Source organism: Hylobates moloch, unplaced genomic scaffold (genome assembly GCF_009828535.3).
Source record: "Hylobates moloch isolate HMO894 unplaced genomic scaffold, HMol_V3 SCAFFOLD_7, whole genome shotgun sequence".
NCBI lineage: Eukaryota > Metazoa > Chordata > Mammalia > Primates > Hylobatidae > Hylobates > Hylobates moloch.
The window spans coordinates 81,398,074-81,415,977 of NW_026652282.1; the positions used below are offsets into that span (position 1 = coordinate 81,398,074).

At 35.3% G+C, this 17,904-nt stretch overlaps 1 pseudogene; it reads left to right on the forward strand.

Annotated features, from left to right (window-relative positions):
• LOC116811132 (elongation factor 1-alpha 1-like) overlaps positions 1 to 17,904 on the forward strand; it is a 91,924-nt pseudogene that overhangs the window by 65,178 nt on the left and 8,842 nt on the right.

The following is a 17,904-nucleotide window of genomic DNA, read 5'->3' on the forward strand; positions in this document are numbered from 1 at the left end:
TCAATACTCCCAAAAGAAATCCCTTACCTATTAGCAGTTACCCTGCATTTTCCTGTAACCTTGCTCTCCTTTTATCCTAGGCAACTACTATTCTACTTTCTGTTTTGTGGATTTCCTATTCTATATGTTTCATATAAATTTAATCATACAATGTATGACCTTTTGTGACTGGCTTCTTTCAATTAACACAGTGTTTTGAAGGCTCATCCATGTTCTAGCATGTATCAGTATTTCATTCCTTTTTATTACAAAATAATATTCTTTGGTATGAATATGCCACTTTTTGTTGATCCATTTATGCATTGATGAACATTTGGATTCTTTCTACTTTTTGACTATTATAAATAATACTGTTATAAACATTTGTGTACATGTTTTCATGTGGATGAATTATTTTAATTATCTAAAAAGTTTTATTCTTTTTTAATAGAGATTGAGTCTTATTATTTTGCCCAGGCTGGTCTCAAACTCCTGGCCTCAAGTGACACTCCTGCCTTGGCCTCCCAAAGTGCTGGAATTACAGGCATGAGCCACCATGCCTGGCCAGGATGTGTGTTTTTATTTCTTTTGAGTATATACCTAGGAGGGGAATTTCTGAGTCATATGGTGGCTATATGTTTTAGCTTAGAGGAATTGCTAAACTATTTTCCAAAGCCTCTGTGCCAGTTTACATTCCAATCAGCATTGTAGGATGATTCTAATTTCTCCACATTCTCACCAACATTTGTTATTGTCTGTCATTTTTATTATAGCCAGTCTAGTTGATGTGATGTAGTCTCTCATTGTAATTTTGATTTACACTTCTCTGATGACTAATGATGTTGAGCATCTTTTCATGTGTTTACGGATCATTTGTGTATCTTATTTAGAGAAATGTCTATTCAGCTCCTTTCTCATATTTTTTTTTTTTTTGAGATGGAGTCTTGCTCTGTTGCCCAGGCTGGAGTGCAGTGGCGCAATCTCGGCTTACTGCAAGCTCTGCCTCCCGGGTTCACGCCATTCTCCTGCCTCAGCCTCTCCGAGTAGCTGGGACTACAGGCACCCACCACCACGCCTGGCTAATTTTTTGTATTTTTAGTAGACATGGGGTTTCACCATGGTCTCGATCTCCTGACCTCGTGATCTGCCCGCCTCGGCCTCCCAAAGTGCTGGGATTACAAGTGTGAGCCACCGTGCCCGGCCTCCTTTCCCATTTTAAAACTGCCATAGTTGGCTTTATGTTATCGAGTTGCAAGTTTTATATTCTGGATACAATTACCTTATCAGGTATTTGATTTGTGAATATTTTCTCCCATTTTTGAGGAATTGTCCTCTCACTTATTTGATGCAGAAAAGTTTTAAAACATTTTTTGATGAAGTTCAATTTGTCTATTTTTCTCCTTTGATGCTTGTGCTTTTGGTGTCATGAGAAATTATTGCCTTATCCAAGGTCATAAATATTCATAGGTATGTTTTCTTCTAAGAATTTTATGGATTTAGCTCTCACACTAATGTCTTTGATCCACTTTGAATTAATTCTTTATAAAGTATGAAATAGGGGTCCACCTTAATACTTTGGCATATGGATATGCAGTTCTGCATCATTTGTTGAAAATACTACTCTTTTTCCATTAAATTGTGTTGACACTTTTGTTGAAAATCAATTAGTCCTAAATATTGGGGTTTATATCTGGACTTCTAATTCTATTCCATTGATTTATAGGTCTAACCTTATGCCGATATCACACAGTCTTGATTACTATAACCTTGCAGTATGCTTTGAAATCAGGACATACGAGTTCTCCAAGATTGTTTTTGGTCTTCTGTGTCCTTTTCCATTCCATATAAATTTTAAAATAACTTTATCAATTTCTGCAAAGAAAGCAGCTGAAATTTTGATAGAGATTGTATTGAATCTGCAGATTAATTTGGAGACTATTAGTTTCTTGACGGTCTTAACTTTTCTAATCCATAATCAGGGGATGTCTTTTTATTAATTTAGTTCTTCTTTTATGTCTTTCAATGATGTTTTGTCATTTGGGGTGTCAAAGTTTTGTATCTTTGTTGTGTGATTTACTCCTAATTATTTTATTTTTGATGATGTTAGAATTGTTTTCTTTATTTCATTTTTGGATTGTTTATTTCTAGTTTGTAGGAATACAATTTTTTCTGTATAATGATCTTGTATCTTGCAACCTTCCTGAACTTGTTTATTAGTTCTAATAGTTTTTAAGTGTTTTTAAATAATTTTTATATAGAGGATTATATTATCTGAAAATAGAGTATAGTTACATTTTTAATAATATATTTATAAGAATATAACAGACTGCAAGAAGATCCTTAAAGGGAACTTTCTGCTGGTTTAAGAATATCATTTGTATAAGTCTAAGCTAAAAAAGCATGCTTTTAAAATGCTGCCAGTTTTAAGGCCAAGGAAGAGATTTTCAGGATATTCTCCTTTCTCAATAATCTTTTTTATGTGCAATGTTTTCTTTGGTGATCCATGAGAGAAAATTCTAATTGCTGAGTTGAAGTTAACTAGATATGAAGATAGAATTGTTGTATAGTGTAAATAGACTATTACCATATACTTCTTATCTGATTAGAATAAAGATCTGGCAAGATGTTGTTGTATAAGATTTTGATTATTCATACTTTCTCAGAAAACATTTCCTACATAGGAGAAAGGAAACATTGTGGGTAGATTACAGAAACCCACACCCTGAAGCCTCTCTAGCTTTCAAATCACAAATAACTGTCCTGATGAAGCATCTACATTACTCTCCAAGTAAATGATAGAAACATATTTCTATCATTTATTTTATCTCCAAATAAATGATAGAAGCATCTACATTACTCTCCAAATAAATGATACAAACATATTTGTTGGAGTTACTCTGTAGCACACCCATCATATGTGTCTGTAAATGCTATAAAAACTCATCTATAGGAGCCATTTCCCCACTTAACACTAAGGATTACAGGATAACATAGCAGCAGGGAAGAACATAAATTTGGATTCAAACAGACGCAGGAAAAACAACAATAACAATGAGTTTGAATCCTGGCTCTACTACCTAGTTAGCTTTATGAGTCTCATGTCTTTATTTATGAAATTGAGATACTAATATAATAACAGTCTTACAGGATAACATGAAATAGACTTAATCTCTAAATAGAGATTTGTGGTTGATAATAGCCCACCTTTTACATATCTCCAAGTCTAAGAAAGCAATCAATAAAGGTTAGATCCTTATACTCACCAAGGGCAAAAGAATTCTCAGGATAACCCTACAGTCCACTGACAGGTCTAAATCACAGTAATCTCTTGTATATGTTGTAGATATAAATATTTTGGGGCCATTGCATATGCAGAATTTCCCAAATTTATAGTGAACCTTGAATAATTTGGTGTCATATAGTTGCTTTAGTAGAAGTAATTCACAAAACATAGTTCATGCACAGGTATTAATCTTTTCAACATAACCTTCCTTTGAAGAACCACCCTTGCCTCAATGCATTATAATTCTGCTAAGTTTATGTGCTTTCATTTACACTGGTCTTCCACAGGGATGTGGGGTGAGGACAGCCCAGACCTGGCCAAAAAGTGTTTCTCATGACTCTGGCCAGAATGATTAGCTCAGTGATAGCCATGTGACCCAATACAGCCTCATCAGAACTTACCCTGGAACTTTATAAGAGCTATTAAGAAATACACTATCATTTTATCTAGGATTGGGACCTATAAGAATAACATGGGTTTAAGGCTACTGACAACTATCATGTTGCCACATAGAGAAAGCCCTCCGGGAAAGAAGGCAAGTAGAAATAAGCAGAGCTGTAGCCAAGAGTTTGAAAAAGAAACAGTTCTGATGCTATCATTTCAACTGGATTTCACTGTGCATAAAAACACGCCCCCCCGCCGCCCCGGCTTCTCCTCCTTCACCACCTCCCTCTTTTATTGAGCTAGTTTGTGTTGGGTTTCTGTTTCTTAGAACTGAAAATATTTTGACTGACACATGTATTCTTTTCAATACTGTACAAGTTTAGGACTCCTTCCACTACCCCATGTTGAATTTAGCAGGTAATAATAGAGGAAAAGTTACAAAGCAGGGATGTGGAAGAAGAGAAAAAGAAAGGACTCAAGGGAAAACAGTTCAAAAGAATAAAATAAAAAAGGCAAAATAAGTGGATACTCATGATAGTGAGGCATAGAGACAGTGGTACAAGTCCTTCTCAAGTAGTATTTATGTCCCTTACTCATAGCCTTTACCATGGAAATAGTTTAGGTTTAAATCATTATTTATAAAACTAAAGTTACTACCCATAGAACATTTAAGTGGCATTCTTAAAATCACATGTATTTTAGGCTCAGTATATTGTGATTCTAATGACACTGAAGAGCCTCAAAGGGCACTATGGTGATGTCAAACGTTGAAGCACAAAGTTGGAATAATGGGTCTATTTTTTTTCTCTTGATCAATCCATCGATAGAATTCTTATCCATCCTACCACATAAAGGCACACAAAAATCCTTTGAAAAGGTCATTATCAAAAGTTTTGAGCTATTTTCTGATGTTATATTTGAAGGGGGAAGTATGTTAGTTTAAGAAACCGAAGGCTGTGTGTCAAAGAAAAGATGAGACTGGTCACAAAAGGAGCTTTAGAAAATAAATGCCTTTGAAAGCCAACCTAAATGTCATCCTTGGCCATAAGGTGTAAGGAAAGAGGTTTCAGGGCAGGTAGGGCACGCACATAATTATAGGTGTGCATTATGAAACCCACTTCTGTAGCAGCTAAGTTAGGAGTCAACAAACTACTGCCTTTGGGCACCATTGACCTACTGCCTGTTTTTATAGGTCCCATGAGCTAAAAATGGTTTTTATATTTTTAAACAATTGGAAAAATCAAGAGAATAATAATGCTTGGTTACACAGAAAATTATACAAAATCCCAATTTCAGTGCCCATAAATAAAGTTTAAGTGAAACACAGCCACGGCCATTTTTCAGTATTGTTATGGCTGATTTGCTCTACAAACACAGCTGAGTAATTTCAACGGAAGCCATGTGGTTAAAAGCGTAAGTTTGAGCAGGGCGCGGTGGCTCACGCCTGTAATCCCAGCACTTTTGGAGGCAGAGGCGGGCGGATCACGAGGTCAGGAGATCGAGACCATCCTGGCTAACACGGTGAAACCCCGTCTCTACTAAAAATACAAAAAATTAGCCGGGCACAGTGGTGGGCGCCTGTAGTCCCAGCTACTCAGGAGGCTGAGGCAGGAGAATGGCACAAACCCGGGAGGCGGAGCTTGCAGTGAGCCGAGACTGCGCCACTGCACTCAGGCCTGGGAGAAAGAGCAAGACTCCATCTCAAAAAAAAAAAAAAAAAAAAAAAAAAAGCGTAATTTTGCAAACCCCTGAGCTGGAGCAATGGGGACAGAAAGCCAAAAAGGCTAAGGAGGTGATAGTGTGGTTAAGAAGACAGGGTGTGGAGTCAGATTTCCCTAATTCTGTTGGTTTATCCTGAGTAAGTTACTTAATGTATTTTAGATTCAGTTATCTTTGCTGTAAAATGAAGATGATAATGTACCTGCTCAACAAGGGTTTTGTGAGGATCAATTGAAATAATATCAACAAAGCATTTAGCACATGGTAAATGCTAAAAATGTTAACTATTAGGTGGATATGGCATTGTACATCTGCTAGGAAGAATTTGAGTCCCTTCTTACCTCCCTTTTGAATTGTTATTTTATTCCTTCACTCAAACATATACAGTCCATGAGCATGCTGTTATGAGGCACAATTAAGCCACGAAAAATACAGTATTTTGGTGACCAGCAAGGGATAACTTTTGTTGCTTTTCATTTTTTTTGTTTTGTTTTGTTTTGTTTTGTTTTTCGAGATGGAGTCTGGTTCTGTTGCCCAGGCTGGAGTGCAGTGGCGCAATCTCGGCTCATGGCAAGCTCCGCCTCCCGGGTTCACACCATTCTCCTGCCTCAGCCTCCCGAGTAGCTGGGACTACAGGCGCCCGCCACTACGCCGGGAAAATTTTTTGTATTTTTAGTAGAGACTGGGGTTTCACCATGTTAGTCAGGATGGTCTTGATCTCCTGACCTCGTAATCCGCCCGCCTCGGCCTCCCAAAGTGCTGGGATTACAGGCGTGAGCCACCTCGCCCGGCCTGCTTTTCATTTGTTGATTTGCCTATTACCTTCAGTGAATTTATCTGGCTGGTTGATCACTTTCTATACAAGAGTAAGATGTCTGTGCACTCTGACAATGAGGAAGGACACAAAGCAAAGTGCCAAATATTCAATGCCCTTCAACCACACTCAAATGTGTACATGACAGATAGAAAGATTATAGTATTTTTTAATGTTTGAGTCAGTATGCTTATTGGTGTTAAGAATAAGCATGTTTATTGTTAACTGTTGTTATATTGTTCTTGGTTTCCACTATGAGCTCGAGGACTGGAGGGCCAATTTGGTGGTTGAGAGAGTTTCCGAATTTTTATAGAGTAGACGATTTGTTGTGTGGAGACGCAAAGACCTGAGCTAGTCTCTGTGTTTACATGCCCATGTTTGTCTCTTGAGATAATGCATTTTCCATTTTTATCTTCTTTACTTGGAAATCTCTTACTGCCTGTATTTTGGTGACAGAAACTGCAAGTGCATGAGCGCATTGTAAATGAGAGTATAAAAGAATGTAAATGAGTTGTCTTAAGTGTCACAACCAGCAATGATACTGGAAATAAATCTCAAGAGTTTCTATTCCCAGATATGATTCTCTTTCAGTTTTCAGACCAATGAAAATTTAATAGTTGAGAAAACATAATTTTTTCCTTTCATTATAGAGAGAGGATGCCTCAAAGTTAGGCAGTCAGAAGGCAATCAAAAAGTCAGAAGGAAATAGAATAAATGCATTTACCTTTCAAAGTTAACAGTTGTCTAGGAAATAAGGAGGAGAACTGGTATCCTAAAAAATATAAATAACAACTCATTACTGAGTCGTTATTACTTATCAGCTCAAAGTTCCATTTTAATTCTCCTTTCTTTACCTAGTTTCTGATTGTTACATATCTGGAATTAGAAGTGAATAACAAGATGATCATATTTTATTCACTGTAAAGTACTGCTCACCTGAGGTAATTGGGTAAAGTGATTGGATGATTTAGAAAATAGAGATAAAGAGATAAAGTTTTCCCACCAAATGAATCAATCTTCAGGCTAGGATTAGCATGACAAGACCATTGTAGCCATGCTAGACCATCTCACCATGAGTTCTAGCAGGCAGATATGATCACTTGTGAAAGTCAAGATTGACTATGTTAAGGACCCGCTTCTTGCTAGGAAGAGCAAAAGCAACTGTTCAGGAGGGATTCTCTTTATCCAGCCTGACAGCCATGTTAGATCTCAAAGCCTGTAGAAAACATATGTGAATTGTTATTTAAAAAATTTTAATCTAGACATTAAATAGTTAAAGCTTATTTTTTCTGCATAGCTAATATGTGAGTACTGATATGTTAGTCATGTCATGTGGTTCTTTGAAAACCAAATAATGTACAAAAGCACATTATCACATCGGCTTACCTAAAATTTTAAAATCAACTTAAGGCTGTTTATCAGAGAATGCTGTTTGCCAAACTGATCATTATTTTTCAAAAATGCACTCCCTGTATAATTAATAAATTATATGTTGATATGAAATATACTTATAGTCCCTACAGGTTTTGGCACAAATCACAAGTTTTATAGCATGCAGATCATCACAATTTGAAGATTTATTGACTATGGTTACCATTTTAGTTTTGATTTCTAAGATTGGTCAAATGACTCTTCAATTTAAAATAAACATAGTTAATGAAATTGGGCTGTTGATTGAAATAAATTTTAAAAATTGGTGGACCAATGGGGATATTTTTATGTTATAATCTTTGATACTTACTCATCTTGACCTTGGTTTACTATTCATAGCATGTACATATATTTGCTGTATGAATGAGAGAACCATGGAGAAAGAGTAACCTAGAAATTATATTCTACACTTATACATAAGTATTTAAATATGATGGGGAGATCTATTACTTTTCAAAATAAAGCAAGCTCTAATAATTCTTGATAATAGATCATGATGGCTCAAAAGAGAAAAGTAGCTATATTTGCATGTCAAAATGCAGCTTGAATAATTTCGTTTTAAGGAATGATGTGAATGGTAAAATGAAGCTACACAAAATTACCTATGGACCATTTAAAACGAAGTCAACTGAATAGCTTACTTAGAAAATATGTGAGGATTTTTGAACTGAAATGTTTTTTCTTGAAATATTAACATTATTTTCTTGGTATTAAAGGAAATGCTCCTGACCATATTATAATGCTTGTGTATTTGCCTGAAAATTCCAAAGGGTATGGAAAACTTTTTCATCCATTCTGGATAAATGAAGGTCTTTTCTGTGTGGTTTATAACTGTCCACTATTTGCAGATGATTCTTCTGTTTGTGCATGTTACTTGCTTTAGCTTCAAGAAGTAAGAAGAAGAGCTAAAATTTTTTGATCACTTACTAAATGATGGCCAATTAATTTAATTAATTTAACTTTAAACCTATAAACAACCTACAGAATGGGAGAAAAGTTTTGCAAAGTAGGCATCCAACAAAGGTTTAATATCTAGTATCTATAAGGAACTTAAACAAATGCACAAAAAACCCGTTAAAAACTAGACAAAGGACATGAACAGACACTTTTCAAAAGAAGACATACATGCGGCCAACAAGCATATGAAAAAAAAGCTCAACATCACTGATCATTAAAGAAATCCAAATCAAAACCACAATGAGATACCATCTCACGCCAGTCAGAATGGCTATTATTAAAAAGTCAAAAAACAGCAGATGCTGGCAAGGTTGTGGAGAAAAAGGAACCATTATACACTGTTGGTGGGAGTGTAAGTTCACCTATTGTAGAAGACAGTGTGGTGATGTCTCAAAGACCTAAAGACAGAAATACCATTCAACCCAGCAATCCCATTACTGGATATATACACAAAGGAATATAAATCATTCTATTATAAATACACATGCATGTGTATGTTCATTGCAGCACTATTCACAAAAGCAAAGACATGGAATCAACCTAAATGCCCATCAATGATAGACTGGGTAAAGAAAATATGGTAGATACACACCATAGAATACTATGCAGCCATAAAAATGAATGAGAGCATGTCTTTTGCAGCAACATGGATGGAGCTGGAGGCAATTATTCTTAGCAAAAGAATGCAGGAACAGAAAATCAAATACCACATGTTCTCACTTACAAGTGGGAGCTAAATGATGAAAACACATGGACTCATAGAAGGGAACAACACAAATGGGGACTACCAGAGGGTGGAGGGTGGGAAGAGGGAGAGGATCAGAAAAAATAACTAATGGGTACTATGCTTAATGCCTGGGTGATTAAGTAATCTGTACAACAAACCCCTCACACACGTTTACCTATATAACAAACCTGCACTTGTTCCCCTGAACTTAAAAGTAAACAAAACAAAACAAAACAAAGACCTTTAAAAGATAAGCATTATCGTTATCCCAATTTTGATAATGAAGAAATAGGATTTGACAGGTGATGTGTCTAGGTGTCAAATAATAAATGACACAGGCGGGATTTATACAAAGCCATGATTGTCTGTAAGGTCGATGGTCTATTTATTTTATAACACTTCCTTCATCTTTTTGTCTACTGAGCCCTTGCTATATCAATGGTATTGTAGTAGGTACTCAGATGCTTTGCAAGCACATGATACTTTTGTTTATAAAGAAATGATTCATTATTGTACCTTGTTTTTTCTGTGTTTTCTCAGATTTGCCATCCTATTTGTAGTTCTGCTTTCATGAACTTTTGTTTACTTTATATTTTCTGAGTCTGAGCTTTTTAGGACATTTATTTGGACAATATCTGAATTGACAATATTATGTCAACTAGTCAATTAAAAGTCTCAGTTCCTTCATTAGTAAAATAAGATACTTACTCTGCCTACTCATTGATGAGAAAATCTATTTAGTGTCCATTAAAGTGCTTCGTATATCATCTTACAAATTTATGGTACCATTGACATTTGGTTATCAAAAGAATTTAATAATAGATAAATTTGTATTGCAAGGAAAATTGTTGGCAAACATATGAAATTCTTCTATGTAAAATTTCTTTTGTGCATTTTAACACAGTAACGGTCTATTAGTTTAGACTGCTATAACAAACTACCATAAACTGGATAGCTTATAAACAACAGAAATTTATTTCTCACAGTTCTGGAACTGGAAAGTCCAAGATAAAGGCACTGGCAGATCCAGTGCCTGGTGAGGGCCCACTTTCTTGTTAATAAAAGATATCTTCCCGCTTCATCCTCACATGGCAGAAGGACACAAAGCAGCTCCCTGGGGCCCCTTTTATAAGAGAACGAATCACTTTCCAGAGGCCCCACCTGCTAATATCATCACATTGGTGACTAGGTTTCAACATATGAATTTTGGAGGGACACAAACATTCAGACCATAGCAAATGAGTCTCAGTAGCAGTGGGAGAAAACAAACAAGTGTAGCTGCCTGAAGAAATGTACATACATTAAAAGATGATTTTATGAATGGTACAGAATTAATATACAGAAGATATTATATCCATACACATTTATTTCATTATTGACTCCATGTAAAGTCATGTAAAATGATTTTTATGTAAACAAATTAATGCAATTATGTTTACAATCAGCAAATCCAAGAAATAGGTTAATACTACTATACCCTTTCATTGTTATAAGCAGTTCTTCCAAGTTAACAATCCTCAAATTATTTTCAATAAAAGAATAGAGCAATTAAAAATCAAACTTAAGACAACCTGTTTAGTAGCGCCAGAGTTGTGCAGTTTATTATAAGCTAATAAACAGTGATAACAGTGAATAGCATTCAGCACATCTATTTATATGTAAGTGAACAAAAGCTCAAATGACTTCTGATTTTATCCATTTTTTGTTTTGTTTTGTTTTGTTGAGACGGACTTTTACTCTCGTTGCCCAGCCTGGAGTGCAATGGCACGATCTTGGCTCACTGTAACCTCTGCCTCCCAGGTTCAAGTGAGTCTCCTGCCTCAGCCTCCCGAGTAGCTGGGATTACAGGCATGTGCCACCACGCCTGGCTAATTTTGTATTTTTAGTAGAGACAGGGTTTCACCATGTTGGCCAGGCTGGTCTTGAACTCCTGACCTCAGGTGATCTGCCCATCTTGGCCTCCCAAAGTGCTGGGATTACAGGCATAAGCCACTGCGCCAGACCCTGATTTTATCTTAATTGGTTAATCTTTCCTGATTTTTATTCATCGAAAACTGCTTAGAGACCTAATTTCCTAGACCATTACTATTACTTAATATTTATTGAGCTTCTTGAGCATTTGTATAAGTAAAAGTAGCCCTAGCCCTCTCACAATGAGTTTATTTATTTCTTACTCCTGCTTTGAAATAGACTTGAAATGTGGAGCGGCATACTTCTAAAATATCCAGTGAAACATTTCCACATTTAATGAGGTTCTGATTTGGTTAAAGATTTGTAGGTTTCAGACTACTCATTCCAATTTTATCTAAACAGGTTTGCCCATCCTTGTTATGGATTTACACTAATGTCTTACAGCACCTTCACCTTCTTAACCCATTTGTGATTCCACATGAATTTGCAAATAACTCAAAAGTCAATTATTTGAAATGTTCAGGATTTTTTTTCAGTTATCTCTTAAGAATGAGATTGCTTTAAACTTTGCATAATTCAGAAAGGAGCCTTAGGTATTATTGGAGAATATGCCATTACCAGAGGAATTTTGTTCTGGTGCTTTTCATTTAGCTTCTACTAAACACACTGGCATTTGTGTACATAAAAGTAAGTATCATATGACCACATCTTCCTAAACATATCAGCAGGAATATTACCCTGTTAGACTGATGTTGACCAATGTACGGCTTCTAAGAGCCATCCAACCTTTTGGATCAACATGAGTGTCAGGATTCTACAAAATTTTAGTCATTGCTTTCAGAGAATTATCAAAAAGTTAATTTAAACTCATCAAATTTCATTGATACTTTTAAAAGTAATTGATCTTGTGAACATTAATAATTTGAGTAATAAGGCAGTAGTTATTCTAATCATCTTTCTTTTTGTACACAAAGGTATTCTGAATTCTTTCTTTCCATTAGACAAGATTCCAAAGGGAGTGATAATCTGTTCTTGAGAACCATGTTTTGAATGTACTGTCTTCCCTTGATATTAGAGGGTAATGATTTTGGTCTTGTAGGATCCAGAGGTTCTCTCAGCTTTGAGGGCAGTTGGTGAATACAGTGACACAATTTACTCTGCAGACCTCTGGATCTGGGCCAGACCATACCTCAGATCAAGAGTCAGTGTGGGAATTGATAACCTATGCCGCCTGGCCACTATCTGAATCTTATTGGTGCCATGGAGTTGAAGAAGTCAACTGAGGCTTTAGTGGTATAATAATGAGAGTGTGGGCTCTAGTAGAAGGCTGCATGGGTTTGTAGCCTAGTTTAACAGTTTACTAGTTGTACCAACATGGGCAAATTGCTTAATTTTTCCAAACTCATTTCATCATATTTAAAAAGGAGAGATTACTGGTGTCTATCTCATAGGATTATAATGGAGAGTTAAAGAGAGAATATATGAAAAACATCAAGAATAGTACATGGAACATAGCAAGCACATAATAAAAATTAACTTTCATTACTGTTATTATTATTATTGGTAACAATAATGATAAGCATACTTGTATAACTTTATAAAATATATTTATAATAACATTGGTGGCACTTTTATTTTACATGGCATACCATATTGTGCTTCCTTAGTTAAAGAATGTTCCCACTTAAGGAATGTCTAGATTGTGCCAGCTTGAGTCCAACAAGAAACAAATGCCAAGTCAGGATTAGAAAAGTAAACAATTAATTGGAGAAAATACCTATGAAGGGTAAAGGTGGAGGAAGCTAGAGTAGGCAGGGAGAGCCTTTAGAATGTAATGCGGATCTGACACTTATGAAAAAAGAAAGAGGACATAAAGGAACATTGGGCAGCAAGAGGTACAGACTGCAGCCCACTTTTGAGAAGACCTTGGCCAGATAAGTGGGAAAGGGGAGGTCCCTGAGCCATGGCTGTGTGCTATAAGGATCCCCTGTTGGACAGGAAAGTATCTTCCTTAATACCTCTACCATATTCCATCACTGACTAGGAGAACCAGGGAGTACGTGTGGCCTTACCATTCAAAAGGAGACACATCTGAAAGCAGTCATTTAACTGGGCACTTCACAGCAGTTTCTCTTCAAAGACTTCTAAGTAGTGTATCTCAATGGCTGCCATACGCATTAATAACAAAATAGATTTAAACTCATACATTAGATATTTTTAAAGCTAGTGATTTTTTTTTCTGTTACAAATGGTCATTTCTTTACAGATGAGTCCACTACCCAGGTTAGGGGATCACTTATTAATTTAGGTGTACACTTACTTATCTTTGATGTTAATGCTACAATTTCACTTCATTTTTATAAAGCAAAGTATTCCAAATAATATTCCTAGAAGTTTATCGATATTTTTTATCTTCTATCTTCCTAACAAACCAGCATTTGAACTCATTGACTTACAGTGCAGCTTATCTAGAACTAGAACACAGTTTATGGCTTTCTATTCTGATATTTATTATTTCTATTTTCTTATTTACTTCTAGTTTCATTTTCTCTTCTTTTTTTTTGGATAAAAGCTGAATCATTGATTCGAGACTTTTTATTTTTTCCCTAATATTCTTTTTTAAATGCTGCTTTAGTTGTATTCACAAATTCTGATATGTTATTGTTTCATTTTCATTTAATTCTTGATACTTTATAGTTTCCGTTGTTATTTCTATTTTGACCTAAGAGTCTTTTTTTTCTTTTTTAGAAGGTTCTTACTTAGTTTTCAAGTATTTGGGTATTTTTTCTGAAGATATTTGTTATTCTAATTTAATTCCACTGAGGTCAGAGAATATACTTTGCATGCCTTGAATACTTTTAAATTTGTTGAGACCTGTTTTAAGTCCCAGAATATAATCTGCGTCGGTGAATGTTCCACATGAGTTTAGGAAGAATGTGTATTGTGCTATTGTTTGTTGGACATGTTGTTTATAAATGTCAAATGTCATGTTGCTTGATGGTGCTGTTGTTCAAGTCCTTTGTATCCTTACTAATTTTTGTTCTATTTGTTCTTAAGAATTTTTGAGAGCATATGTCTTAGTTCCAGGTGCTGTAACAAAGTACCATAGGTGGCTTATAAACAAGATAAATTTGTTTCTCAGAGTTCTGGAGGCCAGAAGTCTGAAATAAGGGTACCAGCAAGATTGGGTTCTGGCAAAGGCCATCTTCCAGGTTTTGGCCAGCTGATTTCTCCTTTTATCCTCTCATGACAGAAAGTGAGTGAGAGAGCTCTCTGGGGACACTTTTATAAGTGCACTGAATTCCATTCATTAGAGCTCCACCCTCATGACCTATTTACCTCCCAAAGGCCCCGTAAAAGGGGAAAATTGATGGTGTCTACCTTATAAGATTATAATACAGAGTTAAAAGTTATAATGTATAAAAAGCACCAAGAATAGTACATGGAACAAAATGAGTGTATAATAAATATTAAGTTTTATTGTTAGTAGTAGTAGTATTGGTACTACTATTCCATCACATTGGACTACTATCATATTGGGGGTCAGGATTTCAACATATAATTTTTGGGAGGGCACATGCATTCAGTCTATAACAGTGTGGTACTGAAAATCTCTGACTGTAATTTTGATTTGTCTATTTCTCCTTGCAATTCTATGAGGTTTTTTTTTTTTTCAATTATCTGGTAATTATTAAACAGATTTGTTTATATTTAGTATTATAAGTGCAGACATCAAAGAGAATATTTAAATTTTTGGTAAAAAGCTCTATGAGGTTTTGTTCCTTGTATTTTGAAGCTCTATTATTAGGTGCACAAGCATTTACTGTTGTTATATCCTCCTGCTAAATTGACTCCTTTATCATTAGGACATGATCTTGTTTATACCTGGTAGTATTATTTACTCTGAAATCCGCTTTGTCTGATATTGATAGAGTCATTCAGCATTTTTTGTTTGTGTTACCATGGTATATATTATCCCATCCTTTTACTTTTAATCTATTTGTGCCTTTTATATTCAAGTGTGTTTCTTATAAGTAGCATATCATTGGATCATGCTTTTTTCTCCAATCTGATCATATCTGCCTATAAATTGATGTGTTTAGACCAGGGTCCCCAACACCCAGCCCATGGCCTGTTAAGAACCGGGCCTCACAGCAGGAGGTGAGCAGCCAGTGAGTAAGCATTACTGCCTGAGCTCCACCTCCTGTGAGATCAGTGGCAGCATTAAGTTCTCACAGGAGTATGAACCCTATTGTGAACTGTGTGTGCGAGTGATCCAGGTTACACACTCCTTATAAGAATCTAATGCCTGATGATCTGAGGTGGAACAGGTTCATCCTGAAACCATTCCCTCCCCACCTCCCGTCCATGGAAATATTGTCCTTCACGAAACCAGTCCCTGGTGCCAAAAAGGCTGGGGACCACTGGTTTAGACCTTTTACATTTCATGTTATTATTGATATAATTAGACATAAAGCTTTCGTCTTGCCATTTTTTTCTGTTTGTCCCACCTGTTATTTTTTCCACTTTTCCTCTGTCTCTGTTTTCTTTTAGATTAATTTACTATTTTTAATTATTCATTTTATCTCTTATGTGGCCTGTTAGCTATAATGCTTTGTTTTTGTTTTTTTTTTTAGTGGTTGCATTAGGGTTTATTATATATATATATTTGACATAACACAGTCTACCTTCAAGTTATATTATGCCACTTCATGAATAGTTTAAGAAACTTAAATATTCCCATATCTCCCTGCCTAGTCTTTATGAGATTGTTGTCATATATTTTACTCTTATACATGTTGTCAATATCAAATTATATTATCAATATTTTTGATAAATATCAATTATACTTTAAATGAATTTAACTAATAAGAATAGAATCTTATGTAGCTGCCCAAATCATTACTATTTCTAGTGCTCTTCATTGCATTGTGTAGATCCATATTTTCATTTGGTATTGTATTCCTTCTGTATAGAGAATTTCTATTAACATTTCTTGCAGTGTGAGTCTTGATGATGAATTCTTTAAGCTTTTGTGTGTTTGAAAACTTTTTAATTTTACCTTCATTAAAAATTTTTTTTAAACATTTAAAAAACAAAGCCAGGCATGGTGGTGAGTACCTTTAGCATGACCTACTTCGGAAGCTGAAGGCAGGACTGCTTGAGCCCAGGGGTTTGAGGCTATCCTGGGCAACGTAGTGAGACCTCAAGTCTGAAAGTAAATAAATAAATACATTAAATATTTTTAAAACATATTTTCCAGTACATTAAAGATTACGCTTCACTCCCTCCTCAATTACACAGTTTCTGATGATAAATCTAACTTTTCTGATGATAAATTTAACCTCACCCTTATCTTTGATCTTCTGTATATAATGTCTTTTTTTTTTTTGTCTCCTTTAAAGATTTTCTCTTTATTTCAGTTTTTGAGAAATTTACGATATGCCTTGGTATAATTTTCTTTATTTTTTGTATTTGAAACTTGTTGAACTTTTTTGGGTGTTTGGGTTTATAATTTTCATCAAATTTGGAAAATATTTGGCTATTATTTCTTCAAAATGCTTTTTGCCTTCCACCTTGGTGACACCAATTATATGTATTTGAGTTATCTGGAACTTGTTGCAGAGGTCAGTGATTTTTAGTGATTTTTTTTTGTCTATTTGAATCTTTGTTTTTGATTTTGGATAGTTTTTATTGCTATATCTTCAAGTTCACTGACCTTTTTTTCATAATGTCTAATCTGCTGTACATTTCATCCAGTGTATTTTTGTACCAGATGTTGCAGTTATCTCTAGAAGTTTGATTTATTAGTTTTTATATCTTTCTTGTCTCTAAATCACTTTTTGAACATATATAATTCATTTATGATAACTGTTTCAATATTCTTGTCTTCTAATTGTAATATCTGTGTCAGTTTTCAGCCAGTTTTGATTGGTTGCATATTCTCATTATGGGTTATATTTTGCTGCTTCTTTCCATGTCTGATAATTTTTGATTTGGTGTCAGACTTGGTGAATTTTAACTTGTTGGTACAGGATAGTTTCGTATTCCCATAAACATTTTAAACTATATTCTATGATACAGTTAACTGGAAATAGTTTAATCCTTCTTGGTCTTACTTCCAAAATTTGTTGGGGAAGACCAAAGCCATGATTAGTCTAAGGCTAATTATTCCCCACTACTAGGGCAGTGCCCTTCTAAGTAGTCTACCTATGAAATACGAAGAATGCCAGTCTAGCTGGTGCAATCAGGTATTTATCTGTTACCCTGTGAGAATGTTGGATATTGTTCCCTCTAATCTTTTCATGTGTGTGTGTATACATATATATATATTTTTTTTTTTTTCCTCTCCTTGAATAATTTTTTTCACATACATGTACTGATCAGTAGTCTGCTGAATATTCCAGCAGAACCTACTGTGGATCTCTGGTGTTTTCTCTCTGTGCAGTTCTCTCCTGTTCAGTACTGTCTCCTACAAACTCAAGCTGCCCTGGTCTCGCTAGTTCCATGTTCTGAGCTCAGGTTGTCTGCCAGCCTCAGACAGAGAGGTTTTCCCCTCTCTATATAATAGCCTGGAAACTCCTTCAAGCCATTAAGCTAGTGCAATCCTTAGGCTCACTTTGCCCACTTCCTGTCTTTTAGGGATCGCACTCATTTGCTGTCTGATGTCAAGTATCTTAAAAACTTAATATACATCTC